We start from the raw sequence: 17715 nt of genomic DNA, 5'->3' as shown, positions 1-17715 counted from the left end.
TTTTGGAAGTTAACAGTTGTTTCAATAGTGTTTTAATCCCTGATTTGGAGCTCAGTGGCTTAAAAGACTCATTTGTGCTTTTTCTTCCCTGTAGGCTATGGGAGGCTGAGGGTCTTTAAATTATAAGTAGGCTTCTTAGTTTAATCACTGACTGCTGACTAAAAGATAAGGCAGTGTGTGTCAGAGATAATCCAGTGGTTATCCAAAGAGACTCTCACAGCCCCACAGCTATGCCACCCAGGTATAGGCCTTCTGAGTTTCTGTTTAGTTCTCTGTCCCCTGGTATCAGCCCAGGCCCTCCCTGCTGCTGCTCCAGATTCTGAGGGCAGTAGCAATGGAGACTCAGAGTTGCACTTGAGTCTCAGGGAAGTCCTCTCCTCCCTCAGCTGTCCCCTTGTTGGTGGAACAGACTGGAGGTGGTGTCTCAACTGATAAACTGCTGGACTGTTATCAACCACTTAATCTTTCCCTAGGCTCCTCTCTGTCCATGAGCCCCATGTGTTTGCACTCACCGGTGATTTGGTGGGTTTCTGAAGAAGTTCTAGTCCTGTCTTGTTTCAGTCCCAGGTGGTCTTCTTTGGTATTCCTGGTTGATCTGGGAGAGGAGAGGATAAAAGTGTATTTGTAACTTTAAAATACTTGCACAGTTCTTACAGTAGAAGTGAAATTGTCAGGCATTAATTTTAACATAAACAACACATAAAACTGGGGAAAATACATAAAATAAGATTATCAAAATAATGATTACTAAATCTGGGATGTGGATAAATGAAATTTATTATCCTATTTACTCTTGTGAATGTTGTAAAGTTTTATTATAAAATTTTAAGTATAATGCATTTGTCACATGATAAGTTTCTATTAAATATTAGTTATCTTCAGTCTCATTATTTCAATCCAGAGGAATAGTAAAAGGATGTTACAGTAATGAACAGCCATGCTTGTTAACACCGGATATATTTGCCTAAATTGTGACTAGCCCAAGTTCATAATTCTTAAAATGTATTCCAAATGCTAGTCATTTTCAATTCTCATTCACCATGTGACCATTTCCCTACTTATGATTAATTCCTGTTACATGTTATATGTTATTGCAGTCACTTTACTGCACCACTCTTGCCCAACTTTTCCAGGGAAAGAGACTACAAGAGAGGAAGACATACATCTGCTCCAGACCTTCCTCCAGCACTATAGTATTCTCCTATGATGTACAGGGCCTTGAATCTGGATCTCATGCAAACAAGATCAGTGTCCTCCCAGATGAGCAAGCTATCCTGCCAACTTCCTGTTTCATTTTCTTATTCATACATTTCTAAGTATAGAAATGGAAACATTTCACTTGTGAAAATAGGATTTGTATCATTTGTAACTTTGGTAGATTCTAAATTATGGATTTTTCTTTTTGAAAGTTTTTTCTTATAACTAAATTTCAATGAATTGAAATACTGGGGAAATAGTAATACAATTTGATGCACAAATGTATACACAGAATATTTTATTTTTAATGTTTTGTTTAAAAAGCTAGACGAAATCCTACTAATATTAACAATTGATAGCAATCTAGGATGCCAAATTATATGTATGAAGGAATCATCACTCAAATTGTGTGGATGAATGATAGAACTATGTTGGTTTCTAATTATTTCCATGTGTTTGTTTTGATAATGCACATGTTATTAAAGAAACAGATGGTTCTTTTCTAGTCAGAAAAATATAGTTAATTTTAAATGAAGATTTTTATAATGTATTCCAGAAAAGCATTATTCAAAAACATTATTTCAATCTGTGTAGCAAGGTGATTTTGTTTGGAATTGAATATTATCCAAACAAAACTAGGAAGGAATATAAAAACCATACAAGAGTGCAAAAATCCATTCCTGGGGAGTCGGGCAGTAGTGCAGCGGGTTAAGTGCACATGGTGCAAAGTGCAAGGGCCCAGCTTAAGGATCCTGGTTTAAGCCCCCGGCTTCCCACCTGCAAGGGAGTAGCTTCACAAGCGGTTAAGCAGGTCTGCAGGTATCTATCTTTCTCTCCCCCTCTCTATCTTCCCCTCCTTTCTCCATTTCTCTCTGCCCTATCCAACAACGACAACATCAATAACAACAATAACTACAACAATAAAACAACACGGGCAACAAAAGGGAATAAATAAACAAATTATTTTTAAAAATAAAAAAAAAGAAATCCATTCCTTTGGAAAAGTGGATAAAAGGTAAAATCTGGGAGTCTGGTGGTAGCACAGTGGTTAAGTACATGTGGCACAAAACACAAGGATGGAAGTAAAGATCCTGGTTCAAGCCCCCTCCTCCCCACCTGCAGGGTAGTCACTTCACAGGTGGTGAAACAGGTCTGCAGATGTAAAACAAACAAAAAAAAAGGGGGGGTAAAATCTCCTGAGAATAAGCGCTTTGGCTACTGAGAGTTTGCCAAATATATATGAGTGGCAGTAGTAAAAGCTAGAACATACCTCTTTTGTGTTTGCCTTGCTTATATTTTTTGCTGTTATTGCTGTTACCTACAAATCAAACTGAATGCATGATCTTCCTCTCTAAAGTTAGCCCTTCCCCAAGCAGGTGAAAGAGTAAGAAAATGGCACTAAAATATTAGATAGTTCTAACACCCATCATGTTACAAGAGTCAGAGTCTTAGAAAACATCCAGGGAAACAATCTTTGGTAACACTGTTTTATTTACTAAACATTCCACCAGATTCTGAAGGTTTTGCTTCCTATATGCCCATCCTTGAATCTATTGACCTCTTAGTGAGGTCAATTGATTTATTAAACACGTATTTATTAGAGTAACATATTGTATACTGAGTAGTTGAAACACAGAATAGGCTTCAATGACCAAAACAAAAATACTGCTGTTCTCCTGGAGATAAACAGTGTACAAACCTTAATATCATGGAACACAGGAAAAAGACTGAGAAGCTGAGAATGGACACTCTGATAAGGGAAATCTAGTGCAAGAATTTGTAATGTGAGATGTTTGTTTTGTTTTTAACTTTATTTATTTTGTTTGATAGGACAGAGAGAAATGAGAGGGAAAGGGGATGGAGAAGGAGGGAGACAGACATGTGCAGCACTACTTCACCATTTGTGAAATTTTCCACCTGCAGGTGGGAGTCTAGTGCTTGAACTCAGGTACTTTTACTTGGTAAAACATGCACTTAACCCGATACTTTACTACTCAACCTCCCTTAATTTTTTTTCACTATAATTTAGAACTACATCAATAACTTTTTTTCCTGAAACAACTTCCCTCCTCCTCTCCCTCCATCTCCTCCTTCTCTTCTTCCTCCTCCTTGTGGTCTTCGTCCTCCTCTTCCCCCTTCTTGTTGCTTTCAAGAAAGCATTAAGAATATTCAGGTTAGAGAGGTGACTCAGCTGCAGAGCACAGGACGCATATGTGTGCCATCCCATGTCCTGTCCCCAGTACTGCATCTGCTGAAGTGATCCTCTGGCCCCTCTGGGTCTCTATATGTAAATCAATAAGTAGTGAATATAAATAAATAAGAATATAAAGGATAGGCCCATTGCAGATTAATTACAAGACTGATGTCCTCTTCAAATAGACCAGAATGATCAAATCATGTGTTAAGTTCAAAGATAAACATGTTATTAGCATCTGGTTAAATTTGTTCATTCAGGATTTGAGATCAAGTGGTCATTCATTAAGTATGTAAAAAAAAATAAATAAAAGGATCAACTAAAAAATAATAATAATGTATTCACCAGGCTTAAAAGCTATTGTTCCACACAGTCTGAAACTATGCTTTTAAATTCTGTAACATTTGATCAACACAACTAGAAAGTCTTTTCTGTATATACTTGTGAAGGTGACTATTTGCCTTTAGCCAACTTTTATCCTTATTAGTTTTTCTTGTCTTTTAATGAGCACTACCTGTCACTTTTTGACTTCTGTAGCATAGATACTTTATTCTGAAAATACCGTCTTAGTGAAAAAAATTACACAATGTAATTAAAACCATAACTATAAAAGTAATGACAAAATATATAGTGAAAATAAGCCTAAGTATCACAGGGAATATGTGATGCGATACTTACATAGTTTTGAGTTTGGCTTTGTGGATATGAGGTGTAGCTTGGTAAGGAATTCTGTGGCACTGCCTCCTTTCCAAAGTGAAAACTTGAAGTATTTTATCTATCTCTTTTCCTAAAAATTATAGTAACCTGATAGACAAAAATTGCCACAACCTGGTAATGACATTTGGTAAAATTGGAATTATTTTCATATAAATTGATAAATGAAAGTTAAAAAGAGAAGTGCTGTGGCCTAAATATGTCTGCCTAAGTATTTTTCTCTAAGGGCATTATATTAGACTAGGATATTTAAATTTAGTCAAATCTGGGTGTTTGAGACAGGGAATTTAACAGGTCTCAACAGAAAAGAAAGTCTGCAAAAATTGTAGCCGAAAGGTAACACTAATTGCGAATGTTTCACTTTAAAGGCTTATCTGCGATCTAAGATTCCTTAAAGTCATATAGAGTATTTTCAAAAATTTGTAAAGATTTTAAAGATCACTTTCCACCCAAAAAAAAAAAAAAAAACTACGTATAATAGCATATATGAAACAGCAGTGCCACCTTGTGGCAAAATTAACCAGTTCCGTTGATCTATAGCATATAGTGGGTAAAGTCATGTGTTGAGGTTACGTTTCTTTAGAACTTTTAAAAATTACTTACTTATTATAGAAAAAATGCCATTTTTATTTCACTTACTAACTAGTGGGCTAACAACATACTAACATTTTTAATAGGAGTGTCTATTAAAAGCATTTTCTCGGATTTTACGGGTGTGTAAAATAGTCATTGGTTTTGATTAATGCTTTTGGAAAAACTGAAGATCAAAAAAAGATTAAGAAAAATCAGACAAAAACTTTTGTAAGAAACTAAATAGCATAATATAGCCTTTCCCAGAGTACTTCACTACAGTGGGATATAGGATTAACCTTCCAAAAAACATTCAGGAAGGCGTTTTACAATATCGGTCTCTCAAGCATGTGGAATTCAGATCGGTGGCATACCAGCAGACCTTGGGAGATAGCATGACTCTAAAGGATGAAGAGAGCCAAGATCTGGGGTTGGTTCCCAGCACTACATTGTTATCAGAGATACCTGGGACCTCAGAGCTTTAGGCATGAAAGGCTTTTGCATAACCACAAAGATATATTTTAAATTTTATTTAAAAATACTAGGAAGATGGGGGTTGGCAGGTAGTGCAGCATGTTGCTCGCACGGCAAACGCAAGGACCAGGGTAAGGATCCCGGTTTGAGCCCCTGGCTCCCCACCTGCAGGGGAGTCACTTCACAGGCGGTGAAGCAGGTCTGCAGGTGTCTTTCTTTCCCCCTCTCTGTCTTTTCCTCCTCTCTCCATTTCTCTCTGTCCTGTCCAACAATGACGACATCAATCACAACAATAATAACTAAGACAATAAAACAACAAGGGCAACAAAAGTGAAAATAAATAATAATAAAAAAATACTAGAAAGATCAATAGAGTAGAACTATTATTTCTAGAAGCCCACACCGATGCATAAAATTCCTTAAATGTTTCCAGAATTACTTTACCCAACATACAATTGGGTGTTGACATATTTAGAGAGAGAGAGAGATCTTTTTTTATCTAGTAAATAAACTATTATATAATATGATATAATCATCTGAAAACTGCAATGGGTTATAATGTATATGGTTAAGTCAACAACTAGTGTTGAATATCCACTAGACTTATCTTTCTTATCTGTAAGGCAAAGATAGGTAGCATTAGGTCTGTAGAAGAATCCCAATTTTGAAACATCATTTTAAAAAAAAGGAAAAGCAACTAATATCAATGAAAACAATAATAAGTTCCTCCTCACTCTAGTCAACAGCAATAAAATCTTATTTTCTACAGTATAAATTTGGGAAGCAAATTGTCATTATAAAATAACCAACAAGGCTGGTGAAATACACCATTTGGATTGTGTGCTGCTTTGCCATATGTGTGACCCAGGTTCTATCCCAGCCAGCACTACATTGAAGGAAGCTTCAGTTCTGTGGTCTCTTTTACTCTCAGACTTTCTCTGACTCTGTTTCTGTCAAATAAATAACTATCAACAATAGTGTAAAGCTAGTGAAATGTAACTCAATTTTTTCTTTAAATTTTAAGCTTTTTGCAAGCTAAATAACTTGTCTATGACCCTGTGTAGGCTTAACAACAATGCATCTTCAGTGAATTAAAATTTTAAATCCTTTGTCAATGCTCTGAATTACAGTATATTTCAAATTTTCTTGAATATTTTTAATACACAAACAGGAAATTCAGTTCTTGTTAGCATAAAGGTAATTGGAAAATATAATTAATTATTTTACAGCAAGTAGAATATTTTTTTAGCAGGTAGATATTTTTCCGACATTGAATTGTCTTTTTTAAATTTTACTGAGTAGGGAGGTAATGAATTGCAGTACATCTGTTTACACCCATGTATGATTTATCTGTTCTGCTGCACACTTTTATCTCCACCCCCCAGTCATGGACCTCACACTACCTCATTTCCCATATCCCCAATTGCTTCCCCTATCCAGAGGCCTTTACAACAAAGCTTTCTGAAAATTTACATCTGATCATGTTTTTTCAATCAAAGACTGAAAAGTTGGTCAAAGACCAACTTTATTTTGAAAAATTAAAGAATTTGATTCTTGATATCCTTAAAACACAAACGGTATACATAAGCATTCCAGGAATAACCCATTTCTCCATCTTAAATAGACATCTTCGTATTTCTTAAAATTTCCTGACAATATATATTCTAAATTTTTTTCTCCGGTGGCAGTTTTTTTGGATCAGCATAATTGAGTTTCTGATTGTCACCTTGGCGTTGCAGAATCAATATTTTCCTAGTTTTACCCAAGATCTGATTATAATCTTAAAATAATCTAAATGGACATTAACCTCCCTAAAGCATGCTAAATTTAATGGCCCCCTTTACCTAGATATACTGGTATTGTTACAGCAAATTAAAAAGTATGCCTTTCCCCTTGGCTAAATGAGAGAGATTAAAGAAGAAATTTCTCATTATACAGGTTGAAAGAAACAGAACATTTTCCCCCTGGAAATTTCTACAATGATGAACCACTTATCCTCCTGATAATAGGCATTTATGTAACAGAATCAGAATGAAAGATCAATACACAAAGAGAATAAGAATAAACATAAAGAGTGAAAAAATATCTGATTTTTATAATTATAATTTGGATTTGTCCATACTGTGTATTTCCTTGTTTTATCAGTTTTTATTTGTAATATATATATATATATATATATATATATATATATATATATATTATTTTTTTTTTTAACCAGAGCACTGGCTCAGCTCTGGTTTATGGTAGTATGGGGGATTGAACCTGGAACCTTCAAGCCTCAAATATGAGAGTCTATTTGCATAACAATTATGCTATCTCCCCCTCCTTGTATCATGAATATATTACTGAATATCTATGTCTACTATCACCAGTATAAGAACTCAATGTAAAATGATATAGAATCAGTCTCCATGAAATCTTCAGATGTTCCTTTTCCTTTATTTTTAATATTTATTCCCTTTTTGTTGCCTTTGGTTTTTTTTTATATTATTGTAGTTATTATTGTTGTTGTTATTAATGTCATCGTTCTTGGATAGGACAGAAAGAAATGGAGAGAGGAGGGGGAGATAGAGAGGGGGAGAAAAAGACAGATACCTACGGACCAGCTTCACCGCTTGTGAAGAGACTCTCCTGCAAGTGGGAAGCTGGAGGCTCTATCTGGGATCCTTATGCCTGTCGTTCCATTTTGTGCCACCTGTGCTTAATGCTCTGTGCTACCGCTGGACTTCCCCTTTTTCAAGATGTCTACAGTAAGATTTTCCAAGCAGTATCATTTTGATGTATTGAAGTAAGGCCAAATAAGGCCAAGTGGGCTTCAGGAGAAACAGTTGCCATAATATAAGAAAGAAAGAAAGAAAGAAAGAAAGAAAGAAAGAAAGAAAGAAAGAAAGAAAGAAAGAGAGAAAGAAAGGGAGAAAGAAGGAAGGAAGGAAGAAAAAAAGAAAGAAAGAAAAGAAGGAAGGAAGGAAGGAAGGAAGGAAGGAAGGAAGGAAAGAAGGAAGGAAGGAAAGAAGGAAGGAAGAAAGGAAGGAATAAGGGAGATGAAAGAAGGAAGAGGAGGGAAGGAAGGAAGGAAGGAAGGGAAAGGAAAGAAGAAGGGAGGAACAGAAGGAAAGGAAAGGAAAGGAAAGGAAAGGAAAGGAAAGGAAAGGAAAGGAAAGAAAGGAAAGGAAAGGAAAGGAAAGGAAAGGAAAGGAAAGGAAGAGTGGAGAAGAGAAGAGAAGAGAAGAGAAGAGAAGAGAAGAGAAGAGAAGAGAAGAGAAGAAGAAAAGAGAAAAGGAAAGGAAAGGAAAGGAAAGGAAAGGAAAGGAAAGGAAGGAAAGGAAAGGAAAGGAAAGGAAAGGAAAGGAAAGGAAAGGAAAGGAAAGGAAAGGAAAGGAAAGGAAAGGAAAGGAAAGGAAAGGAAAGGAAAGGAAAGGAAAGGAAAGGAAGAGTGGAGAAGAGAAGAGAAGAGAAGAGAAGAGAAGAGAAGAGAAGAGAAGAGAAGAGAAGAGAAGAGAAGAAGAAAAAAGAGAAAAGGAAAGGAAAGGAAAGGAAAGGAAAGGAAAGGAAAGGAAAGGAAAGGAAAGGAAAGGAAAGGAAAGGAAAGGAAAGGAAAGGAAAGGAAAGGAAAGGAAAGGAAAGGAAAGGAAAGGAAAGGAAGAGTGGAGAAGAGAAGAGAAGAGAAGAGAAGAGAAGAGAAGAGAAGAGAAGAGAAGAGAAGAGAAGAGAAGAGAGAAGAAAAGAGAAAAGGAAAGGAAAGGAAAGGAAAGGAAAGGAAAGGAAAGGAAAGGAAAGGAAAGGAAAGGAAAGGAAAGGAAAGGAAAGGAAAGGAAAGGAAAGGAAAGGAAAGGAAAGGAAAGGAAAGGAAAGAGAAAAGAGAAAAGAAAATTATCTGGATTTGGGGACAACTCCAGAAATAACTTGTATCAGGCCGGGTCAAGCATCTAGAGACAAGGTTTTGTCAAATGAACTCATTCTCTTCTTATGTGAGACTCGTCCTCTCTAAGAGGGTCCTTAGCACAGCATCTGAACCCTAGTTTGTCCCATTTATTTTATAATATACAGCCATCTAAAATTCCACACTATGCAGTGCATTTGACCCCTTTTTTCCTTACTATTTTTTATACTCATTCTATCTGATGTTATTTACTCATCAAGTCCAAGGAGAACCCAAAGAGTTAGAGGAATTGTGTTCCAACAAGAACACTGTACAAAATTTGAAGATTTAAGATTCTACTAAAACTGTAGATTACTTGAGATGTGTTTTAAGAAAACAACATTCAGAAATATTTATTTAGCTATAAAAAATTAACAGATTTTTTTAGGTTTCTATTTCAAATATTTTTGGATAAAAATCTTACCAAATGTACAAGCAGATATTAAGGAGGAAAATCAGATAGAACCAGTACAATACGCTTCAGTTTTGAATTTTTTGTAACTACTTACAAATATTAAAGAAAAGTGTATTATACGTATTACATATCATGGGGCTACATATGTCCAGGTGCATTTTAATACCAAATAATATTAATATAAAATAAACTATAATAGTGATTTATGTAATAATACATACATTTTCAATTCTTGAATTATTTTTCTGTAAAAAATATGTTTATGCAATGTCAGGAGGAAGAATATTTTCCCTCTCCCTCTGTGAGAGACTTAGCAAAATAATAAAATTAACATCAAACCAAACAGTCAGACCGAAAAAATGAACTACGTGTATATATTTTTCGAAGCTAGTCAAACAAAATGGAGAGACATCTTGAGTTAAGAAATGAAGTATGGGGCCTGGGGAAACAGCATAATGATTATGCAAGAAAACTGTCATGCTTGGAGCAGTGAGGCACCACCAACTACCAGAGCTAAACAGTGGTCTTGCCCTTTCTCTCTCTCTCTCTCTCTCTCTCTCTCTCTCTCTCTCTCTCTCTCTCTAAATAAAATAAATAAAACACTAAAAAAGAAATGAGATATAGGTATAGGATTTTAAGGAGAGAGGAGTACTCACTTGAAGAAGAGGGGTGACTTACAAAATGATAACAGAAGCAGTGTAGTAAGTACTTTGCCTGTTATATGGATAAATTCCTCTAATAAAAAGTTTATTTTAAGTCATAACTTTGAGCTTGGGTAAGACTCACAGTTTTCATTCTAGGAAGTTAAGGAGGATGGTGAAAGTTCCTTAAGAGCTGGCAGGGCTTTGAGTGACTTCAGGTCCAGTAGTCTTCATTCCAAAGTGTCATTTCGGATGTGAGGGCGATCTGGTTGCAACATCTGTCACCCCATTATGGTCAGGATTGATTCCACTGGTCTGGCTGGCTAGGTGGGTGTCCCCTTCCTCCTTCTCCGCTCCACCCCAAATTGAGACGGACTGGTCTATAGTCGAAGGTATATGAAATAAAATCAAATGATAACTTTTGCACTTTGTTCTTTCTGAACATCAATGTAATTTTAAACAATTTTTAAAAAATAATTAAATAAAATCACTATCAACTTAAACCTTAGAATATGTGAATGGAGTTGTATTTTAAATTCATAGTAACATATAAAATGCCTTTTTAGATTAAAGATCATCTTTTAGAAATTTCTATATCTTCTGCGAGAATGGGAAAACTACTTTCTAAGTAACAGTGATTTGTAAATGATAATTCACATTTTGCTTAGAAATTATGATAAGTAAATAAACTATAAACTATAAACAATCTCTGGGAAGCAATATACAGGTTTAATGTCATCTCCATCAAGATACCACCAAATGTCCCTAAAAAGATAAAAAAAATTACAAAAATTTATCTAGAACCAAAAAGTGCCCAAGATTGCCAAAACAATCTCAAGAAAAAAAAAAAAAATGACTGGAGGCATCACATTCCTGACCTCAAACTATACTACAGAGCCACTGTAATCAAAAGTGCTTGGTATTATAACCAAAATAGACACACAGACCAGTGGGATAGAATTGAAAACCCAGAAATAAGCATATACACCTATGGACAACTACTTTTGACAAAGTAGCCCAAAATATTAAGTGAAGAAAGAAGACTCCCCTCAACAAGTGTTGTTTGGAAAATTGGACTGAAACACACAGACAAAAAAAACTGGATCATCACATATCACCATGCACAAAAGTTAACTACAAGTGAATCAAAAACATGGATATTAGACCAGAAACTATCGATTACATAGAAGAGAACGTTGGCAGAACACTTCATGATCTATGCATCAAAAGTATTTTATAAGGTTCAAGCCCAACAACAACAACAAAAATAAATAAAAGGAACTACATCAAACTGAAAAGCTCCTATACAGCAAAGGGTACCATCATCCAAACAGAAAGACAGTTTACAAAGTAGGAGATCTTTATGCAATATTCTTCAGATTAAGGTTTAATAACCAAAATAGAGAAAGAACTCAGTAAACTTAGTGTGTAAGCATGCACGTGCACGCGCACACACACACGCTGCATTAGAAAATGTAAAGAAACTTCACTGAGCTCTAGTGGTGGGAATGGTGTGGATTAAAACCCCTGTCGACATGAAATTCTGTAATATAAAAATATAAAAAATTAAAAAAGAAGAAAGAAACTTCACTGAGGAAGAATTTCAAAGAGAGAAATAGATGAGAAAGTGCTCAAAGCCACTGTGTATCATAGAAATGCAAACAAGAATGTTATTAGAAAGAATATGCCGATAAACTGTTTCAGCCTTTACAGAAAACAATGTGGAGAGGCCAGATAGTGGTATACCTGGTTAGGTGTATATATTACAGTGCACAAAGACACAGCTTCAAGCCCTTGATCCCCACCTGCAGGGTGAAAGCTTCACAAGTGAAAAAGCAATGCTGTAGGTGTCTCTCATATCTCTCCCTCTCTATCTCTACCTCCCCTCTAAATTTCTTTGTCTCAAAATAAAATAAAATAAAACCTTGTGGAGACTTATCAAACACTAGAGAGGGACCTACCCTATGACCTATCAATTAGAGATTACCAATCTCTTTCTTGGAGATATAGCCTAAGAAAACAAATACACCAGCCCAAAAGAAATATATGTACTCTATTCATAGCAGCACAATTTATAATAGACAAAACTTGAAAGCAACTTCAATGTCCAACAATAGACGGAATGTCTAAAATACTTGGAACCAAAGACATAATGTTAATTGAGATAAAACAAACAGGGAAGAAATACTGAGTTATCACACTTGTAGGCTGGACTTAATAAATAGGGACAGGGAGAGACAACATAAAGTGAAACTTTGATTAGACATGGTAAATAAAAAAAAATGATTCTGGGAAAGTTAGGGGCAGAGTGGGGCTGAAGAGAAACTTGGAGTCCTGATGCATGTTGACATAAAAAGACCTAGGTTGTGGATGAGTTTTCGGCAGAAAACTTTCACAGAAAGATGAACAATTATACCTATGTGTCAATGACTATACTGTGAACCACTAACCCCTCTTCCCCAATACAAATGATAAAAGGAAATAAAAGTGGTTAACTTCAACAATAGTTTATAGTTTTGTCTTAATTAACTGTTCTTTGTATTAAAGTCAATGTACTGAAATTACCCTGTGGTATTTTCCCCTGATTAAAATTTGACAGGCATAAGCACAAAACATAATCGATAGTCATTGTTTGAAAGATATATTTTAAATTTTTTTATTACCTTTTATTTATTCACTGGATAGAAACAACCAGAAATTGAGAGAGGGCATTGTAACATATGCACTCAACTAAGTACACCACCGCCCAGTCCCTATTTGAAAGATAATTAAAAGCCTAAAAGTATTGAGAGAAAAATGTACCAACATTAGCAAGTAAAATTATACCAACAGTAAGCTATTTTTAACTTTGAATTTTCCATTTACTGTTTTATAAATGTACACATTTATATGAGATTATATTGTAATATATTAGTAGATTGTGTTATTGTTTATCACATTATATTAATCATTCAATTATATTAATTATTTGTTTTCTGCTCATCATAATTTATCTTTTCTCAATGTCCTTTTACATCCTTTTTGTTGGTATGCTTCTAAGATCCCTTCTGTTTCATTGGTTTAATCCCCCCTGCTTAACACTGTATTCTATTTACATAACCACTGTTAACTAAGCACTGACCTGCCTGAAGGGCATTGGTTTAATCCCCACTGGTTCATGATGTCTTTTTGCTCTGCCCCCTCTCATAGTACACCCTGATTTGCACCAGTCACTTTTCTCTCCACCCTCTCTATGTCACATCCTGTCACCCTACTTGGCGAGTATATATATAAGGACAGGATTGTGATTATAGTTAGTATTAGATGGCTTAGATTGTGCTGCGTTTCACATGAATAAACAGATATTGCGTACAGCTCAGCCATGAGTGTAGTCCCTGATCGTCTGTCTCCCGCCTACAAAGCTAGCCCAGCATAATGGCTCCCTGAACAGGGACTGGCACATTTTAATTAATGATTTTAATAAATATATAATTTAATGAAAAGAGGGTGACTATAAAAGTAAATTTGGATTTGACCCATTTTCTTTTATTTTTTGAATATAAGTCTTTTAATTATCCAAAGATTAAATGTGATAATACTTTAATAGATAAAATAATTACACTTCTACTAGGATGCTTTTGAATAGTTCTCCTTGTCTCCCCTTAGGAAGAAATGTTTTAATGATTCAGGGTGTTTTGATATGGAAACTGAAATACTAAAAATCTTGTAAAATCTGGTGCTTCTAAAAAATGAACTGGAATTCATCAAACCAGTTATTACTTAACCCAGAAGGTGCTGAAGTTGCTTCTGTTTGGTTTAATGGTTTTTGAATTGTATCTTTTTTATTTTATATCTTACTTCTCCTTATGGATTATTGCTTTTTCAGCCAACTCCCACAATGACCTAATGAAGGAAGAGCAACCCACATCTACTAGTTCCAAGTCTTTTAGTGTGCAACAACACCTACATCTGTCTTCCCAGCCTCTTGTTTCCCTTTATACATTTTTATCTTTAATTTTTTAAATCGTTTAATTGGGGGGTGGAGGATTAATAGTTTACTAGCATGAGACATGGGTAAAATTTCTCACTTCACCATGACAGGTGTCTGCAAGACACTCTCACCCCCATGTACCATCATGCACCAGGACTCCAAAGTATCCCCAAAGCACATCTCCCTGCCTTCCATCCCCAGTGTCTTTTGCTTTGATGCAAGACACCAAACCCAGTCCAAGCTTTACTGTGTGTTTCCCCTTCCTATTCTTGCTTCTTACATTCCGCCTATGAGTGAGATAATCACATATTAATCCTATTTTTGGTTTATCTCACTTAATATGTTTCTTTCAAGCTCCATCCAAGATGAGATGAAAAAGGTGACTCCATCATTTTTAACGTCCGTTGTGTATATATAGCACAACTTTCTAAGTCATTCATCTGTTGTTGGACACCTGGGTTGCTTTCAGGTTGGTGATATTTAATTTCTTCACCTGAAAAACATGAGTTCAGAGTTAACAAAATGATAGGCAGCATACCCTCCTGCTCTAATGTTCTATTATTCTGGAGTTCTGCCCTTACAGTGCAATTCATTACTTAGCTAAATTAAATATAAATTCATACAAATTTTAATAAGTAATCTTGAGAATTCAAATTGACCTATTTGGCACTTAATAGGACTATCTAGCTCTGAAGTAAAAATTCAACCCTGAAAAGCCAACTCCTTTTCCTTAATTAAGTTTTACCTTTGATAAATAGTTGCTGCAGTTTTCCTTTGTGTGTGTGTGTGTGCGTGTACGTGTGTGTGTGTGTGTGTGTAGAGTTTTACTTGCATATATCAAGTGTTCAAATCTACATTAGCATCCTATATCTAGAGTCTTTCTACATTAACTTGTCCAGATAATAGCAAAAAGTAATTTTAAAAGTTATATTTAGTATAATTGGATGTATTCATAGTACAGCTGCAAATCTCTTGACGTTGTTATAAACCATGCAAAACTACTTCCTTGTGACAGTTTGTTGAGCATTTAAATGGAAATCAGAGCACCTAAGCTATCTATTTCAATTCATCGTGCAATTCTGCAAAGCTTAAAAATCTAAATGCCACAGCTCTGTGGAAACAATCAAAATTTATACAATTAAATTCTGTAAAAACAGCATTGTTTAAGACATCTACTAATCATGTAAACATACATTACTTTTACAAAATCTTTTAAGCTAAATGCCATAATTGCCATATGATGAATATTGTCTTCAAATCCTTTTACTTTTCTTTCTCTTTACCTCTTTTATTTTCTGACTGGATTTGAAGGATGGGTTTGTAATCATGCTTACTTGAAACTGTTTATCTATTCCATGTGATTCTAATAGAAGGAGTTTCTCCTTACAGCACCCTAGATATGCAGCCAAGGTCACCAGCGGCAAGGTGATTAGTTGATTATTCAACCTTTTCTTTCATTATGACTTGTTTTACTTATTCTAACTTCTTAATTTTTTCACATTGTTAAATGCAAATTCTTACATTCATAGTCATAGTTTATTACCTTTAACTCTTTTCTTTGATCTCCCATTGTTTCTATTTCCATCTTTTTATCCCTGTTTTATCATCCTTCCCTTCTTCTCTCTTTTCTCCCTGTAAGTAAAAGTAAATCTGCACTGAGAAAACCTCCATATACATATAAAATACAGTACATATTTTTCTTACAAAGTGTAAATATTGATATCCAGCAGGCCAGTGAATGTCACTACCTGAAAACCTCTGTACAAATCTGAATTAACTATTGTTTTTCAGGCTGGGAGTATGGGTCCACCTGCTAATGCCCATGTCCAGCAGAGAAGCAATTACAGAAGCTGAACTCCCACCTACTATACCCCATAATGAATTTTGGTTCATACCCCCAGAAAGGTAAAAATATTAGGAGAAGATGACCAGAGAGCTCTGAACTCCAATTTCAACAGGACCCGGAGGGGAAAAAAAGAGAGAAAAAAGGGAAGAACATTTGGATGTAGTAACAGGTGTAGGTATGACTTAGAAAGAGAAGGCAGAACCATAAAAACATGGCAAAATATCTATAAATATAGATAGTTATGGAAATAACAAGCATGCTGCTATCAGAATAGCCAAATGGTTAAGAAATAAAAAGCATGCCATGTCTGTGGCCATGAGGGAACTATTGTAGTTTCCAATGGAGAGAATGGGAAAGAAGAGATCCGGTGGTGGGAAAGGTGTGGAAATATACCCCTATTGTCTCATAATTTTGTAAATCCATATTAATTCACTAATAAAAATAAAATAAAGTGTTTATTTTACCTCAGTCTATTTGCTGCCAATTCTTTATCCATCTTCAGTTTTACGCCACTCTTATTCACGATTTAGCTCATTATATTGACGACACCGTCTAAGCTAAATCAGAAAGACTTCATCCTACGTATTCCATTCAGCAAAATCATTTTCAGTTACCCTCCCAAAATAATTTTAAGACTATTTCTTTAGTTTCTATCCCCACACACTGTGTGTATTTACATTTTCCTCCCAACTTGACTAGTGTCCCACCCCATTGAAGGAAGCTTTGATGCTGTAGTCTCTATTCTCTCTCTCTTACTGTCTGCCTCTATTTAAAAAACAATAAGCAAATGAATATTCAAATTAATAGTAGCTATTTCTGCGCTAAGTGCTCTTTATAAGTTTACATTAGAAAAGTGATTACAGGAGGCTGAGCAGTGGTGCTGCGGGTTAAGCTGTCATGATGCAAAGCACAATTACTAGCACAAGGATCCCGGTTCCAGCGTGGGGGAGGGCATCGCTTCATATGTGGTGAGGTAGGTCTGCAAGTGTCTGATCCCTCCTCTGTCTTCCTCCACTTTCTCGATTTCTCTTTGTCCTATCCAACAACAACAGCAACAATAAGAATAACAACAACAAGGGCAACAAAAATGAGGGGGATGGCCTCCATGAGCAGTGGATTCATGGTGCAATAACCCTGAATTCCCCCCCACCAAAAAAAGAAAATATAAAAATGATTACGGTTACATGTAATTTATTACTCTTTCAGGTCACCGAATCAAAGTAACAAATAATAATATAATGTTAGTACTGAACCAAAGTAAAAGACTCTGGGGTGGTGGGGAGGGTTCAGGTCCTGGAACATGATGGAAGAGGAGAACCTAGTGAGGGTTGTATTGTTATGTGGAAATGTTATACATGTACAAACTATGTTGTATTTTACTATCAGTTGTAAACCATTAATCCCCCATAAATAAATTAATAATAATAATACAATGCTAAATAAATTTATCTGTGTCATAAAGTCAATTTATTTACATTTTAATTCAATATGTATATCTAAATTAAATTTTGTAAATAAAATACTTAGAGATGTTTATGTGTAAACAGTTCCTTGAAGTCATTAAATTGTCTTCTATCTATATAAAGTTATTCAATAACATTATTTACTATAATTTGTTTGTAAACCCTATAATTTTGCACTGTCCCCTAGGCAATCTCATTTTTATAATTTCTCTGTGAGTTAGGTTTTACTTGCCAGCATTTGAAGAAGACTATATCATATTTTAGATTTATTAATTCAATTAATTAATGAGAGAGAAAGAAGAGAAAAACAAA

At 35.1% G+C, this 17715-nt stretch overlaps 1 long non-coding RNA gene across 1 annotated transcript; it reads right to left on the bottom strand.

The window, feature by feature from the left end:
• Window positions 1-10058: 10058 nt before the first annotated feature.
• Window positions 10059-14644, bottom strand: LOC132541247 (uncharacterized). The gene is made up of 3 exons (XR_009552414.1): window positions 14430-14644; window positions 13962-14006; window positions 10059-10504 (listed from the first exon to the last, which is right to left on the bottom strand). It is a non-coding gene; the product is annotated as an uncharacterized LOC132541247 (long non-coding RNA).
• Window positions 14645-17715: the final 3071 nt, after the last annotated feature.

This window comes from Erinaceus europaeus, chromosome 11 (assembly GCF_950295315.1).
Source record: "Erinaceus europaeus chromosome 11, mEriEur2.1, whole genome shotgun sequence".
Lineage (NCBI taxonomy): Eukaryota > Metazoa > Chordata > Mammalia > Eulipotyphla > Erinaceidae > Erinaceus > Erinaceus europaeus.
This window is presented reverse-complemented; position numbering and strand designations above follow the sequence as displayed.